Source organism: Leopardus geoffroyi, chromosome C1 (assembly GCF_018350155.1).
Source record: "Leopardus geoffroyi isolate Oge1 chromosome C1, O.geoffroyi_Oge1_pat1.0, whole genome shotgun sequence".
Taxonomy (NCBI): Eukaryota; Metazoa; Chordata; class Mammalia; order Carnivora; family Felidae; genus Leopardus; species Leopardus geoffroyi.
The window spans coordinates 157,230,778-157,248,234 of record NC_059328.1 but is presented as its reverse complement, the minus strand read 5'-3'; the positions used below and the strand labels follow the sequence as shown (position 1 = coordinate 157,248,234).

The following is a 17,457-nucleotide window of genomic DNA, read 5'->3' as shown; positions in this document are numbered from 1 at the left end:
TGATCATTTCCTTCTCTTCTTTAATTCTACTCAAACTTATGATCTACACATTTAAAAATCTCTAGTAGGGCTGAGGTTTCTGAACTCTAGATAGGAAGCTTCCAAGATGTAGACTGATGTTGTTCAAGCTGTAGCTGAGACATCTATAGTTGTGTTTTTTTATCATTTACTAGATGGACCAGGAGATCTGAAAAGCTTACATCTTGGATGAAGAAATACCTGTAGTTCCTTAGCAAAGATTTTTTGTTCTTTTTAGAAAAAGCCTTCTGCTTAACAGAGAAAAATCACACCTGCATTTATAGAAACCCTTAATTATTAGAAAGTGACTTTAAAAAAGACTACACAAAATAGGCACCTGGAAGGACACAAGGAAATGTAAATTAAAATTACAATCAAGTGTTGGCAAGTGTGTGAGAAACTGGAACTCCCTCACACTGCTTGTAGGAATGTAAAAATGATACACTTGCCATAGAAAACATTTCAGTAATTTCTTAAAAGAGCCAGCCATTCTATTCCTAGGTATCTACCCAAGTGGAAGGACAATGCGTGTCTATACAAAGATTTATACATGAATGCTGATAACTGCTTTATTTGTAACAACAAAACCTGGAAACAACCCAGATGTCTATCAAGAGAAGAATGTGTAACCAAACTATGGTATATCCATACAAGAGAATATTCCTTTTTTACTTTAAAAAGGAATGAATTATGGTATATCAAAAAAAAGTCAAACGAGATAAGTATACACCGTATGTCTCCATTTGTATAAAATTTTAGAAAATGTAAGTTATAGTGACAACAAACAAATCAATGGTTTCCTGGATAGAGTGGAAGAGAGCAGTGGAGAGGGGAAGGTGGAGGGAATTACAGAAGATCTGACAAAATGTTTGCATGTTTGGGATATGCTCATTATATTGTTTGTGGTAATGGTTTCATTGGTGTATACATGTATCAGAACTTAACCACATTGGGGATGTCAGCGTGACTTAGTTAAGCGTCTGTTGGTTTCCGCTCAGGTCATGATCTCATGGTTCCTGAGTTTGAGCCCCGCATCACTTAGGATACTCTCTCTCTCCCCCTCTCTCTTTGTCCCTCCCCTGCTCACATACACACACTCTCTCTCATAAAAGATGAGTAAATAAACTTAAAGACCTTACTAAATTGTATGCTTTAAATGTGTACAGTTTATTATATGGCAGTTGTACTTCAGTAAGTCTGTTATAAAAATAAAGGCCCACCTCTAAGTTGCTTACATTAATATGAGATGTTAGTAAGCATTTGGGACAGCAATTTAAGGTTATCCAGGACAGGACCCCATTCAGTATCTGGTGATAGCCACACACTCTCTCCCGGGAAATGTGCGTACAAACTTTTACCTCCGAGTTAGAGGGTTTCAAGACTAAAAACTTCAGGTTAAGTCACCTATTTTTGAAGAACCCAAGCACGTTTTAACAGCTGTGTCTCCCAAAGCAGTAATCCTCTTTGTTTTTCCAAAGCAAATAAATTCTTACCTTCATCTCAGGTGAACGTTGGATATGCTTGGCAAGCCTGACTTTCAAGTTGAGCCATTCTTCACACAGTATTTTTAGTTTTTTACTTTCTTCATCTTCATGCTAAAGAGGAGTTAAGCTCTAAACATACTGGTATGCCAGCTACAATTTCATTGTTTATACCACTTCACTGCTTTCAAAATGAGCAATCGTAACATAATGATTATTGGACCCTTCCATTACCACACTGTGGTCCAGTTCATACAAATCTACCTTAAACACAGTACAGGAAATTCAGGACCAACATATTAATTTTATGATTATGTTTTATTCTTTTAAGGTTATTTATTTTGAGAGAGAGAGACAGAATGTGGGAGGCGGGAGGGGCAGAGAGAGAATCCCAAACAGGCTCCGTGCTGTCAGTGTGGAGTGGGACACAGGGCTGGAACCCAGGAACCGTGAGATCATGACCTGAGCCGAAACCCAGAGTTGGACGCTCAACCACCCGAGCCACCCAGGCACCCCTATGATTATATTTTAAAGGACAGATTCAATACCTGTCAGTTTAGCCGTTCCAAACTGTTTCAGATTTTCTCATTATGCCAAGATAATACTAAAGAACTGAAATTTCCCTGAGCCATAAGGAGAATGGCAGGCGAATTTATTGTTTTTTTATTTCGCATCATTCTTTTTAGATACAAATAATGCTAATACTCAAGTCTTTTTGAAATTTTTGTCTCAAACGCTGGTTGCTTATGGTACCTGTAACATTCCTAAAATCTCTTCTAACTACTGCTTTTTCTCACCATCTAACTAATCTAGCTTGGTGAAATACAGGGAAATGGTATATAATCTACTCAATTTCCCCTTTTCCTCTAATATTGTATTTATCGTTTGCACTTTCTTTTTTAATATGTCAGAATGGCCAGTGTCTGATTACTTTAATTCTAGTATAGTTAACATACAGTGTTATATTAGTTTCAGGTGTACACTATAGTGATTCAACACTTCCATACAACACCTGGTGCTCATCACAAGTCACTCCTTAATCCCCATCACCTGTTTCATCCCTCCCACCCACCCCCACTTCCCCTCTGGTAACCAACCATCAGTTTGTTCTCTATAGATAAGAGTCTCTTTCTTGGTTTGTCTCTCTCTCTATTTTTTCCTATGCTTATTTGTTTTGTTCTTAAATCCCACATATGAATGAAAGCATATGCATTTGTCTTTCTCTAATTTCACTTAGCATTTATTCTGTAGCGCCATCCATGTTGTTGCAAATGGCAAGATTTCATTCTTTTTATGGCTGAGGAATGTTCTATTGTATATGTATACCACAGCTTCTTTATCCATTCATTAATCAATGGATGCTTGGGCTGCTTGCATTGTACATAATGTTGCCATAAACATCGGGGTGCATGTATTCCTTTGAATTAATGTTTTTGTATTCTTTGGGTAAATACCCAGTAGGGTGATTACTAGAATCATAGGGTAGTTCTATTTTTAACTTTATAAGGACCCTCCATACTGTTTTCCACAGCAGCTGCACCAGTTGGCATTCCCACCAGCAGTGCAAGAGGGTTCCCATTTCTCCACATCCTTGCCAACACCTACTGTTTCTTGTGTTTTTGATTTTAGTCATCCTGACAGGTGTGAGGTAATATCTTATTGTGGTTTTGATTTGCATTTCCCTGATGATGAGTGATGATGAACATCTTTTCATTTGTCTTTTGGCCTCCTGGATGTCTTCTTTGGAGAAATGTCTGTTCAATGTCTTCTGCCCATTTTTCATTTGGTTATTTGGGTTTTGGGTGTTGAGTTGTATAAGTTCTTTATATATTTTGGATACCAAGCCTTTATCAGATATATCATTTGCAAATACTTTCTCCCATTCAGTAGGTTGCCTTTTAGTTTTGTTGTTTCCTTCACTATGCAAAACCTTTTTATTTTGACATAGTCCCAGTAGTTTATTTTTGCTTTTATTTCTCTTGCTTTAGGAGACATATCTAGAAAAATGTTAAAGCCAATATCAGAAATATTACTGCTTGTGTCATCTTCTAGGATTTTTATGGTCTCAGATCTCGCATCTAGATCTTTTGTCCATTTTTTAAAAAATGTTATTACTTTTGAGTGAGAGAGCGTGTGCATGCATGCTCATGAGTGGGGAAGGGGCAGAGAGAGAGGGAGACAGAGGAACCAAAGTGGCGTTTATGCTGACATCAGGAAGCCCAGTGTGGGGCTCCAAATCACAAACCATGAGATCATGACCTGAACTGAAGTCAGACGCTTAGCCAAATGAGCCTCCCAGGCTCCCCAATCTTTAATCTATTTTTCAGAAAGTGGTCCAGCATGTAGCTGACCAGTTTTTTCAACACCATTTGTTGAAGAGACTGTCTTTTTCCCAGTGGATATTCTTTCCTGCTTTGTCGAAGATTACTTGACCATATAATTGTGGGTTTATTTCTGGGTTCTCTGTTCATTAATCTACATATCTATTTTTGTGCCAGGACCATACTGTTTTTATTACTACAGCTTTACAATATAACTTGAAGTCTGGAACTGTGATACCTCCAGCTTGGCTTTTCTTTTGAAAAAGTGTTTTTGGCTATTCGGGGTCTTTTGTGGTCCCATATAAATTTTAGGGTTTTTTTGTTCTCATTCTGTGAAAAATACTGTTGACGTTTTGATAGGGATTGCATTAAATCTGTACATTGCTTTGCATAGGATAGACATTTTAACAATGTTTACTTCCAGTCCAGTCCATGAATGCATGGAATATCTCTCCATTTCTTTGTGTCACATTCAATTTATTTCATCAGTGTTTTATAGTTTTCAGAGCACAGGTCTTTTACTCTTTTGTTAGGTTTATTCCTAGGCATCTTACTATTTTTGATGCAGCTGTAAATGGGATTTTTTTCATAATTCCTCTTTCTGCTGCTTCATTGTTAGTGTATAGAAATGCAACAGATTTCTGCACATTGATTTTGTGTCCGGTGATTTCACAAAATTCATTTATCAGTTCTGCAGTTTTTTGGGGAGTCTTTTGGGTTTTCTATACATAGTATCCTGTCATCTGCAAATAGTGGAAGTTTTCCTTCTTCCTTACCAGGTTGGGTACCTTTTATTTCTTCTTCTTGTCTGATTGCTGTGGTTAGGAATTCCAGCACTGTGTTGAATAAAAGTGGTGAGAGTGGGGTCCTTCTCTTGTTCCTGACCTTAGGGGTAATGCTCTCAGTTTTTCCCCATCGAGGATAAATTTCGCTGTGGGTCTTTCATGTATCGCCTTTATTATGTTGAGGTATATTCCCTCTAAACCTACTTTGCTGAAAGCGATTATCATGAATGAATGATGTACTTTGGTCAAATGCTTTTTCTTTGTCTATTGAAATGATCATACAGTTTTTATCCTTTCTCTTATTGACGTGATGTATCATGTTGACTGATTTGTGAATATTGAGCCACTCTTCCATCTTGAGGATAAATTGCATTTGATCATGGTGAATGTTTGTTTTTGTTGTTTTTTTTTTTTAATTGTTGGATTTGGTTTGCTAGTATTTTGTTGAGGATTTTTGCATTGATGTCCATGAGAGTTATTGGCCTGTAATTCTCTTCTTTTGTAGTATCTTTATCTCGTTTTGGTATCAGGGTGATATTGAATTCATAGAATGAATTTGGAAGCTTCCTTCTATTTTTTGGAATAGTTTGAGAAGAAAAAGTATTAAGTCTTCTTTAAATTTTTGGTAGAATTCACTTGTGAAGTTGTCTCATCCTGGACTTTGGTTTATTGGGAGGTTTTTGATTGCTGATTTAATCTCACTGCTGGTAATCAGTCTGTTAAATTTTTTGTTTTTTCCTGCTTTATTTTTGGTAGTTTATATGTTTCTAGGAATTTATCCATTTCTAGTAGGTTGTCCAATTTGTGGGCATATACTTTTTCATAATGTTCTCTTACAATTGTTTGTATTTCTGTGGTATTATTATTTCTCCTTTTTCATTAGTGGTTTTGTTTATTTGAATCCTTTCTCTCTCTCACTCTCTCTTATTTTTTTTTTTTTTTGATGACTCAGTCTAGCAGTTTATCAATCTCGTTGATGTTTTCAAAGAATCTGCTCCTGATTTCGTCAATCTGTTCTATTGTTTTTGTTTTTGTTTTGTTTTTGTTGTTGCTGTTTCTATATCATTTATTTGTGTTTTTTTTTTCCTATTATTTCCTTCCTTCTGCTAGTTTTAAGTTTTGTTTGTTGTTCTTTTTCTTGCACCGTTAGGTATAAGGTTAGGTTGCTTGTTTATTTTTTTAATATTAAATCTGTTGTCAAATTGACAATAAATTTATTGTCAAATTGGTTTGCATACAACACCCAGTGCTCATCCCAACAGGTGGCCTCCTCACTGCGCATCACCCACCCTCCCCTCCCTCCTACCCCTCATTAACCCTCAGTTTATTCACAGTTTTTAAGAGTCTCTTATGGTTTGGCTCTCTCCCTCTATAACCTTTTTTTTTTTTTTCCTTCCCCTCCCCCATGGTCTTCTGTTAAGTTTCTCAGGATCCACATAAGAGTGAAAATATATGGTATCTGTCTTTCTCTGTATGACTTATTTCACTTAGCATAACATTCTCCAGTTCCATCCATGTTGCAGCAAAAGGCCATACTTCATTCTTTTTCATTGCCAAGTAGTATTCAATTGTGTATATAAACCACAATTTCTTTATCCATTTATCAGTTGATGGACATTTAGGCACTTCCCATGATTTGGCTATTGTTGAAAGTGCTGCTATAAACATTGGGGTACGAGTGCCCCTATGCATCAGCACTCCTGTATCCCTGGGGTAAATTCCTAGCAGTGCTCTTACTGGGTCATAGGATAGATCTATTTTTAATTTTTTGAGGAACCTCCACACTGTTTTCTAGAGTGGCTGCACCAGTTTGCATTCCCACCAAGAGTGCAAGAGGGTTCCCGTTTCTCCACATCCTTTCCAGCATCTATAGTCTCCTAATTTGTTCATTTTAGCCACTCTGACTGGCATGAGGTGGTATCTCAGTGTAGTTTTGATTTGTATTTCCCTGATGAGGAGTGATGTTGAGCATCTTTTCATGTGCCTGTTGGCCATCTGGATGACTTTAGAGAAGTGTCTATTCATGTTTTCTGCCAATTTCTTCACTGGATTATTTGTTTTTCAGGTGTGGAGTTTGGTGAGTTCTTTATAGATTTTGGATACTAGCCCTTTGTCCGATATGTCATTTGCAAATATCTTTTCCCATTCTGTTGGTTGCCTTTTAGTTTTGTTGATTGTTTCCTGTGCAGTGCAGAAGCTTTTTATCTTCATGAGGTCCCAGTAGTGCATTTTTGCTTTTAATTCCCTCGCCTGGGGAGATGTGTCAAGTAAGAAATGTCTGCGGCTGAGGTCAGAGAGGTCTTTTCCTGCTTTCTCCTCTAGGGTTTTGATGGTTTCCTGTCTCACATTCAGGTCCTTTATCCATTTTCAGTTTATTTTTGTGAATGGTGTACGAAAGTGGTCTACTTTCATTGTTCTGCATGTTGCTGTCCCGTTCTCCCAGCACCATTTGTTAAAGAGACTGTCTTTTTTCCATTGGGTATTCTTTCCTGCTTTGTCAAAGATTAGTTGCCCATACTTTTGTGGCTCCAATTCTGGAGTCTCTATTCTATTCCATTGGTCTATGTGTCTGTTTTTGTGCCAGTACCATGCTGTCTTGATGATTACAGCTTTGTAGTAGAGGCTAAAGTCTGGGATTGTGATGGCCTCCCGCTTTGGCCTTCTTCAATATCACTTTGGCTATTTGGGGTCTTTTGTGGTTCCATACAAATTTTAGGATTGCTTGTTCTAGCTTCGAGAAGAATGCTGGTGCAATTTTGATTGGGATTGCATTGAATGTGTAGATTGCTTTGGGTAGTATTGACATTTTGACAATATTTATTCTTCCAGTCCATGAGCACGGAATGTTTTTCCATTTCTTAGTATCTTCTTCAATTTCCTTCATAAGCTTTCTATAGTTTTCAGCATAAAGATCTTTTACATCCTTGGTTAGGTTTATTCCTAGGTATTTTATGCTTCTTGGTGCAATTGTGAATGGGATCAGTTTCTTTATTTGTCTTTCTGTTGCTTCATTATTAGTGTATAAGAATGCAACTGATTTCTGTACATTGATTTTGTATCCTGCAACTTTGCTGAATTCACGTATCAGTTCTAGTACACTTTTGGTGGAGTCTGTCGGGTTTTCCTGTATAAAATATCATGTCATCTGCAAAGCATGAAAGCTTGACTTCATCTTTGCCAATTTTGATGCCTTTGATTTCCTTTTGTTGTCTGATTGCTGCTAGCACTTCCAACACTATGTTAAACAACAGCGGTGAGAGTGGACATCCCTGTCGTGTTCCTGATCTCAGGGGGACAGCTCTCAGTTTTTCCCCATTGAGGATGATATTAGCTGTGGGCTTTTAATAAATGGCTTCTATGATGTTTAAGTATGTTCCTTCTATCCTGACTTTTTCGAGGGTTTTTATTAAGAAGGGGTGCTGAATTTTGTCAAATGCTTTTTCTGCATCGGTTGACAGGATCATATGGTTCTTATCTTTTCTTTTATTAATGTGATACATCACATTGATTTGCGAATGAATGTTGAACCAGCCCTGCAGCCCAGGAATGAATCCCACTTGATCATGGTGAATAATTATTTTTATATGCTGTTGAATTCAATTTGCTAGTATCTTATTGAGAATTTTTACATCCATATTCATCAGGGATATTGGCCTGTAGATCTCTTTTTTTGCTGGGTCTCTGGTTTAGGAATCAAAGTAATGCTGGCTTCATAGAATGAGTCTGGAAATTTTCCTTCCCTTTCTATTTCTTGAAATAGCTTGAGAAGGATAGGTATTATCTCTGCTTTAAATGTCTGGTAGAACTCTGCTGGGAAGCCATCTGGTCCTGGACTCTTATTTGTTGGGAGATTTTTGATGACTGATTCAATTTCTTCGCTGGTTATGGGTCTGTTCAAGCTTTCTATTTCCTCCTGATTGAGTTTTGGAAGTGTGTGAGTGCTTAGGAATTTTTCCATTTCTTCCAGATTGTCCAGTTTGTTGGCATATAATTTTTCATAGTATTCCCTGATAATTTGCTTGTATTTCTGAGGGATTGGTTGTAATAATTCCACTTCTTTTGGTTTCATTGATCTGCTCTACAGTTTTTTAGATTCTATATTGTTTATTTCTGCTCTGATCTTTATTATATCTCTTCTTCTGCTGGGTTTGGGGTGTCTTTGCTGTTCTGCTTCTATTTCCTTTAGGTGTGCTGTTAGATTTTGTATTTGGGACTTTTCTTGTTTCTTGAGATAGGCATGGATTGCAATGTATTCTCCTCTCAGGACTGCCTTCGCTGCATCTCAAAGCATTTGGACTGTTGTATTTTCATTTTCATTTGTTTCCATGTATTTTTTAATTTCTTCTCTAATTGCCTGGTTGACCCACTCATTCTTTAGTAGGGTGTTCTTTAACCTCCATTCCATGCTTTTGGAGGTTTTCTAGACTTTTTCCTGTGGTTGATTTCAAGTTTCGTAGCATTGTGGTCTGAAAGTGTGCATGGTATGATCTCAATTCTTGTATACTTATGAAGGGCTGTTTTATGACCCAGTATGTGATCTATCTTGGAGAATGTTCCATGTGCACTCAAGATGAAAGTATATTCTGTCGCTTTGGGATGCAGAGTTCTAAATATATCTGTCAAGTCCATCCGATCCAATGTATCATTCAGGGCCCTGGTTTCTTTATTGATCCTGTGTCTAGATGATCTGTCCATTGTTGTAAGTGGGGTGTTAAAGTCCCCTGCAATTACCACATTCTTATCAATAAGGTTGCTTATGTTTGTGATTAATTGTTTTATATATCTGGGGGCTCCTGTATTCGGCGCATAGACATTTATAATTGTTAGCTCTTCCTGGTGGATAGACCCTGTAATTATTATATAATGTCCTTATTCATCTCTTGTTACAGCCTTTAATTTAAAGTCTAGTTTGTCTGATATAAGTATGGCTACTCCAGCTTTCTTTTGACTTCCAGTAGCATGACAGATAGTTCTCCATCCCCTCACTTTCAATCTGAAGGTGTCCTCAGGTCTAAAATGAGTCTTTTGTAGAGAGCAAATAGATGGGTCTTATTTTTTTATCCATTCTGATACCCTATGTCTTTTGGTTGGAGCATTTAGTCCATTTACATTCAGTATTATTATTGAAAGATATGGGTTTACCTTGTAGTAAGGTCTCTGGTACTTTGTGGTCCTTGCAAAATTTCACTCATAGAATCCCCCCTTAGGATCTCTTGTAGGGCTGGCTTAGTGGTGATTAATTCCTTCAGTTTTTGTTTGTTTGGGAAAACCTTTATCCTTCTATTCTGAATGACAGATTTGCTGGATAAAGGATTCTCGGCTGCATATTTTTTCTGTTTGTCACATTGAAGATTTCCTGCCATTCCTTTCTGGCTTGCCAAGTTTCAGTAGATAGGTCTGCCACTACTCCTATGGGTCTCCCTTTGTAAGTTAGAGCCTGTTTATGCCTAGCTGCTTTCAGAATTTTCTCTTTATCCTTGTTTTTTGCCAGTTTCACTATGATATGTCATGCAGAATATCAATTCAGGTTACGTCTGAAGGTAGTACTCTGTGCCTCTTGGATTTCAATGCCTTTTTCCTTCCCCAGACCAGGGAAGTTCTCAGCTATGATTTGTTCAAGTACACCTTCAGCCCCTTTCTCTCTCTCTTCTTCTTCTGGAATTCTTATGATACGGATATTGTTCCATTTGATTGCATCACTTAGTTCTCTAATTCTCCCCTCGTACTCCTGGATTTTTTTTATCTCTCTTTTTCACAGCTTCCTCTTTTTCTATAATTTTATCTTCTAATTCACTGATTCTCTCCTCTTCCTCTTCAATCTGTGCTATGGCCATCTCCATTTTATTTTGCACCTCATTTATAGCATTTTTAGCTCCTCATGACCATTTCTCAGTCCCTTGATCTCTGTAGCAATAGATTCTCTGCTGTCTTCTATGCTTTTTTCAATCCCAGTGATTAATTTTATGAATATTATTCTAAATTCTTGTTCCGTTATATATATTGCTTAAATCATTTTTGATCAGTTCATTAGCTGTCACTACTTCCTGGAGTTTCTTCTGAGGAGAATTCTTCCGTTCCATCATTTTGGATAGTCCCTGGAGTGGCGCAGAACTGCAGGGCACTTCCCCTGTGCTGTCCGGAGTAACTTGTTTTGGTGGGCGGGGCCGCAGTCAGACCCGATGTCTGTCCCCAGACCAGTGCTGGGGCCACAGTCAGACTGGTGTGTACCTTGTCTTCCCCTCTCCCAGGGGCAGGACTCACTGTGGAGTGGTGTGGGCCCTGTCTGGGCTACTTGCAGACTGCCAGGCTTGTGGTGCTGCTTCGATGGGATCTGGCCAATTAGCTGGGGTGGATCTGCAAGGTGCACAGGGGTAGGAGGGGCAGGCTTAGCTCACTTTGCCATAGGCAGTCCCCTGCGGGAGGGGCCCTGCAGCACCAGGAGGGAGGCCCTGCAGACCTGTCGCAGGGATGGATACACAGAAACACATTGTTGGGCGTTTGTGTGGTGCAAGCAAGTTCGGTGAAGGGAACTGCTTCCCTTTGGAATTTTGGCTGGGGATGGGAGAGGGAGATGGCACTTGCCAGCGCCTTTGTCCCCCCTCCGAGCTGAGCTCTGTCTTCCGGGGCTCAACAACTCTCCCTCTCAGTGTCCTCTCGCCCTCCCCGCTCTGAGAGCAGAGCTATTGCCTTATAACATTCCAGATGTTAAGTCCCGCTGGCTGTCAGAACACACGGTGTCCAGCCCCTCAGCTTTTGCAAGGGGCTCTGCCTTGCTGGTCGGGCTGCCCCTCTGCTGCCCTGGCTCCCTCCCGCCTGTCCCTGTAGCACATACCGCCTCTCCGCCCTTCCTACCCTCTTCCGTGAGCCTCTTGTCTACACTTGGCTCTGGAGAGTCTGTTCTGCTAGTTTTCTGGCGGTTTTCTGGGTTATTTAGGCAGGTGTGGGTGAAATCTAAGTGATCAGCAGGACGCAGTGAGCCCAGTGGCCTCTTACGCCACCATCTTCCCCTCTGTCTATCAGGTTAGGTTGTTCATTTGTGGTTTTTCTTGCTTCTTCCTGAAGTAGGCTGTATTGCTATAAACTTCCCTCTTAGAACTGTTTTGGCTGCATCCCAAAGGTTTTAGACCATTTTCATTTGTTTCCATATGCTTTTTGATTTCTTCCTTGATTTCTTGGTTGACTCATTGATGGTTTAATAGCATCATGACATCATTGAGTCATTGACTCATTGATGGTTAATGTTATTTAACCTCCATTTGTTTGTGATCTTTCCAGATTGTTGCATGTGGTTTATTTCTAGTTTCATAGTGTTAAGGTCAGAAAAGATACATGGTATGACTTCAGTATTTTTTAATTTGTTGAGGCTTGTTTTTTGGCCTAATATGTGATCTGTTCTGGAGAATGTTTTATGTACATTTGAGAAGAATGTGTATTCTGCTGATTTAGGGTGGAATGTTCTGAATATATCTGTTAAATCCACATGGTCCAGTGTGTCATTCAAAGCCACTGTGTCCTTACTGATTTTCTGTTTGGATGATCTGTCCATTGATGTAAGTGGGGTATTAGAAGTTCCCTACTGTTATTGTATTGCTATCAATTAATTCCTTTATGTTTGTTATTAACTCTTTTATGTATTTTGGTGCTCTCATGTTGGGTGCATTCATATTTACATTGTTATATCCTCTTGTTGGATTGTCACGTTTATTATATAGCATCCTTCTTTGTCTCTTTTTACAGACTTGGTTTTAAAGTCTATTTTGTCCAATATAAGTATTGCTACTCTGGCTTTTTTTGACATCCATTTGCATGATAAATGTTTCTGTATCACCTCACTTTCAATCTGTAGGTGTCTTTAGGTCTGAAATGAGTCTCTTATAGGCAGCATATAGATGAGTCTTGTTTATTTATCCATTCTGTCACCCTATTTCATTCTGTTGGAGCATTAGTCCATTTGTATTCAAAGCAATTTTGATAAATGTATATTTATTGCTATTTTGTTACTCATTTTGTGGTTGTTTTTTAGTTTTTCTCTGATCCTTTTATCTTTTTCTCTGCTTCATGGTTTGCTGGTTTTCTTGAGTGATATACTTGGATTCCTTGCACTTCATTTTTTTTTTTGGCATATCTCTAACTTTATTTTTGATTTGTGGTTCCCATTTGGTTAATATATAACATCTTCTGAATATAACAGTCTACATTAAGCTGATGGCTGCTTAATTTTGAACTCATTCTTTAACCCTCTCCTCTCCACATTTCACATATTTGATATCATATTTTACATCTTTTTATTTTGTGTTTCTCTTTCATTTATAAATTTAAACATAGAAATTTCTCCTAAGATGGTTGTACCATATTTGTCCATGGATTTTAGTCTTAAGGTTTCCAAGGGGAATTCTTAAAGAGGGACAAAGTAAGAGTCATCAGCCAACAATTATCCCAGCAGATGGGAGAACATTAGCCTCATTCCTAAAGAGAAGATGTGGGCTGCACACCAAGTATTCACTGTAGTCCACTGCTTATACTGCTGGGATCCACCTGGGAATAGTTCCTCCTGGTTGGTTTCTTTTCCTGGGGAGATCTGTAAGAGGGGAGGTTAGTGGTATGACTTAGTCCTCGTTGCTACAGATAGTCGTGAGGCCACACTGATGCTCACCATGTCTGTCCTCTACTTACCATTATAGATTTCCTTGTTGGGGCGACCACCTGTGCCAGTCTGGGTGGCTTACCTGTGGAGTGACCTACTCTCATCTCTTGAAAAACAATGAAAAATAGCCAATTTTGCCGGTTCCTTATAGATGGAATGGGTTGGAGGTAGTAAATGAAAAGAAGTAAACAATCTGAAACAAGAGGCAAAACTGTTGGAGAAGGCTCATCTGACTGCTGGGTAGAGGCTGAGCCATTGAGGGACGAGGATGGAAACAGAGAGATACGAGGCTATTGTATGAGTCTAGACAAGAGACAATGGCAGCTGTACTTGGGTAGCGGCAGTGGAGGTGGTAAGAAGTCATTAGTCTCTCTAAATGCGGGTATATTTCAAAGATAAACCTTTTGCCGAGGTGAATAAGATTTTGTCTGGGTTATCAAAAAATATGAATCCACTGGGGAAACGAGATTTATAATGGATTGTTTTAGCATAATGATGAGAGTAGTGGTAGATACCTAGAGGAGGAGGTGGTTATGGAGCCCTACCTGGGAAAATCTAAGGTAGGAAAAGGCAGAATATGAACTGAAGAGGTAGGTTGGGCCACACCGTGGAAGGTCTCATAGACCGAATTAAAAACTTGGACTTAATCCTGAAGTTGACATGTACGATTAAGCAGCATTACCTAAGGAGGTAACACATTCCAATTTATGACTTAGATTCTCCAAGTAACTCTGGTGAGTGTAAGAGGACTCATGAGTTAAGATTGAAAGCAAGGAAACCAGTTAAAATATGCATTTGTCCAGGGTAGAGATATAGTAAGCTAATATTTGTCATGTACTTGCAATCCATCAAGCACTAAACACTGTATGTATATTAACTCAATCCCCAGAAGAACCTTATCAGACAGGGACTATTAATATCCACATTTTACAGATGTGTAGACTCCAGCACAAAGAGGCTAAAGTAAACTTGCCCGAGTTCATAGAGCCATGTGGCTCTAAGCAGGAAGCAGGATTTGAACTCACACACTCTGGCTGGAGAAAGCATACACTTGTATACTGTGCTACACTTGTGTCCTTAAGATAAGAGCCCAGAGAGTTAGGGAAAATAGTAGGGTGAATCTCTTGTATTTTGTCCCAAACATAATAGTTAATTAGCTGTAATTTCACATTAGCGTTAACAGCAGTATCCATAAGATCCTCACCCTCCTATCATTTCCTTTCCTCCTTACTTAGAAGCTTGCATTCTCTTTTGGCATCTGTGTCTCTTTCTTGCTTTGCAATCTGATGCTGCCTTTCTGCAGCAACACAGGGTACAAAGCAGATGTTCAGGATGTGTCTTTGGATCAGACAGTATTGTGACATCAGGTAACCCAAGTCTGCGCTTTTGTCTTCTCTCAGAATTTCCTCCTAGGGGAGTGCCTCAGACTTGGTGTTCATTGGAGTGCTTTTCTCCACAGCTTTTGTTTGGGAATAGCTCAAATTAGATATATTAACTCATGGCCACTGGAACATCAGTACTATAGGAGATTGTTGTGAAATACACTGGTACCTGGGGAGAAAAGTGTATGTTTCCACTAATCACCTGAAATGCAAACACAGACTGTAAATAGTCATTATGTAACTATTACTTTTCTAACTGTCAAAATGTGGAGAATCTGAGTAGTACAAGGAGTTTATAGAGAAAACAGGGTCTGGAAAATGCTTGCCTGAGTTTGCCAAGTAAGTGTCGGCTCTGCTGCCTTACTTCTGATGGATTACCCCCAGGACAATCTTATTTCTTTCTCTTTTGGATTCAGGGAGGTACTGAACATCACCATCTTTTTCATGTGGTTGTTAATGATATTATTACAGTTTCATAAAGCACAATACCTACCGTACCTTAGGCCAAATGTTATTCAAAAAGAGCACATACAATTTGTAGCCCTTCTTCAAGCCTAAAGTATGACAGAGAGACACAAAAATAGCCAAGAAATAGATGGCTCCCACAAAGGTACCTTATAGCTGCAGTGGTAGGACAAGAGGGCCACAATCCCTGGTACCTCAGTGAGTGTTTTCTGTGTCCTCTGTGGTCAAGAAACAGAGCACTTGTGACTGAAGAGAAGGGATGAGGAGGTGGGTAGGGGTCTGCTCAAGGGAGAGAACACAGTCTGCATCAGAAACTAGGGGAATGGGTTCTATTGGGGAAAGCCAGGAAGGATTGGAGATAAGTTGATGGCCAGTGAGTAGGCAGGGTTCAGAAGCCCCATATTTTGAAGAAATCTAAAGCACCTTAAAACACGAAGTTCAATAATATCAGCACATACCTGAGAAGCTATAAAGTTAACCAGCCCTGTCCAACCCTTCCTTCTGAGCTCACATTCCAGGTAAGGAACATTTTTATTTTTGAAATCCAGGTGCACAGTCAGGAGAAGGGAGAAAACAGTGACACCCATCTTTTTAATGAGCATTGCTAGTGGAAGAGAAATTAGCATCACCTTGAATTTTATGTGATGTCAGTTAAATGAAGGTATTTTATAGCACTTTACAACAAATTAGAATCAACTAAATTGAAAATAAGCCTAGCAGGTGGGATAAGTAATCAGGTAAGTGGCCAGTTTTGCTATTTTTGCTTTGAGTTGAAGACAGAATTTGAATTTCTAATGTCCCCGAGGCATAGGGTCCACAATTGGGGAGCATGGCTTCTGGGATGATTGTTTAAGATGCTAGCATTTCAGCTTTGCCCTCTACTCTACAACTTGCTTGGCCATGTTCCTGGGAGATGGGCCCCAGCACATGGGCGTGCACGCCAGAGAGAGGACTGTGAATTAGTGGAAGACAGAGCGCTGCTTCTGGCAGAACACTACAGAGCAGACTGGAAATAGATGACCCAGAACAGGGTAGTAAATCATCCACATTAACTCAGGGCCTCTAATGAAACGACTGAAATTCATATGAAGACTTTATGGCCACTCATGAAATCAGCCCAAATCAGAGGGGCTATTAGAACACTTTTATGTTTTAAGAAAACGGTGGCTGTGCTCCGCTGCTGTAATTTGCAGTCAGAATGCCCTGACATCATAAATACTGGCTTTGGTGGACGGTGTTTCACAGCACAGCTTTTCACCCCATGAGGCAGTGTTTCTTGCGTGGATTACTAGATGATTGTAGCATCTGAAATACGTTCAGGAAACCGCTGAGGAGGCCAGAAGATGCTTGGCGCTGATACCTACATTGAGGTTGGTGGCCCAGGATATACCTGATGCTTGTGCAAGTTTGCATGTGGGGGCAAAAGAAAGAGGAGAAGATGTGAAAGGAGGGGAGTTCTCATAAATGAAACTTTGCAGTTCGCTCAGAGTGGACATGTTAAGGGCAACAAACGATAAAATGATGCTTGTAATTATGGTTTATAAAGAGAAATAGCCATATTGAGTATATAATTTTCATTTTTTCTCTTCTGCAGCTGATGAGTTAAATGAAATAACTAATCTGCAGAAAATCCATGTATCTATGTTGTTTTTAGTCCACCTTAGAGAAACATGAAATATGCAGATTTCTTTCTACTCTCCACTTGGACTTTCTACTTGAAACACTTTTCTCAAAATATATGTTATCTTTTTTTTTAATCTTAAAATAGTTACATAACTTTTCAGGTACCTAATTACTGAGCAGCAGATAGCTTTCCACATGAAAAGTAAAAATGATAAACGGAGCCTTCTTTAATTTCTTCCATAGTCATTTCTTTTTCTCTAACCAGCAGCCCTCACTTGATTTTCAACACTTTATACTTTTTTTAATTTTTTTAATGTTTTTATTTATTTTTGAGACAGAGACAGAGCATGAATGGGGGAGGGGCAGAGAGAGAGGGAGACACAGAATCGGAAGCAGGCTCCCAGGCTCTGAGCCATCAGCCCAGAGCCCAAGGCGGGGCTCGAACTCACGTACCGCGAGATCGTAACCTGAGCTGAAGTCGGACGCTTAACCGACTGAGCCGCCCAGGCACCCCAACACTTTATAGTTTAGATTTGGATATGGAAAGAGCAGAGTTTTAAATTTCCATCATCATTACCTTCTGTACCCTAAACTGGAATGAGTACGCAGGAAAGGCTGACTTCTCTGCTAGAGTATCAAATATATGATGACACCATGGAAAATGGGACGGGTCTCTGATGAATCCTGCTAATACTGAAAACATATCTTCGCTATTGATCCCCACACTGACAGCCTCTA

The 17,457-nt window shown here is 39.2% G+C and overlaps 1 protein-coding gene across 4 annotated transcripts in view; it reads left to right on the top strand.

The window, feature by feature from the left end:
• The window catches only part of STK39 (serine/threonine kinase 39), a 324,651-nt gene that overhangs the window by 290,966 nt on the left and 16,228 nt on the right, over positions 1 to 17,457 (top strand). The window lies entirely within an intron of this gene.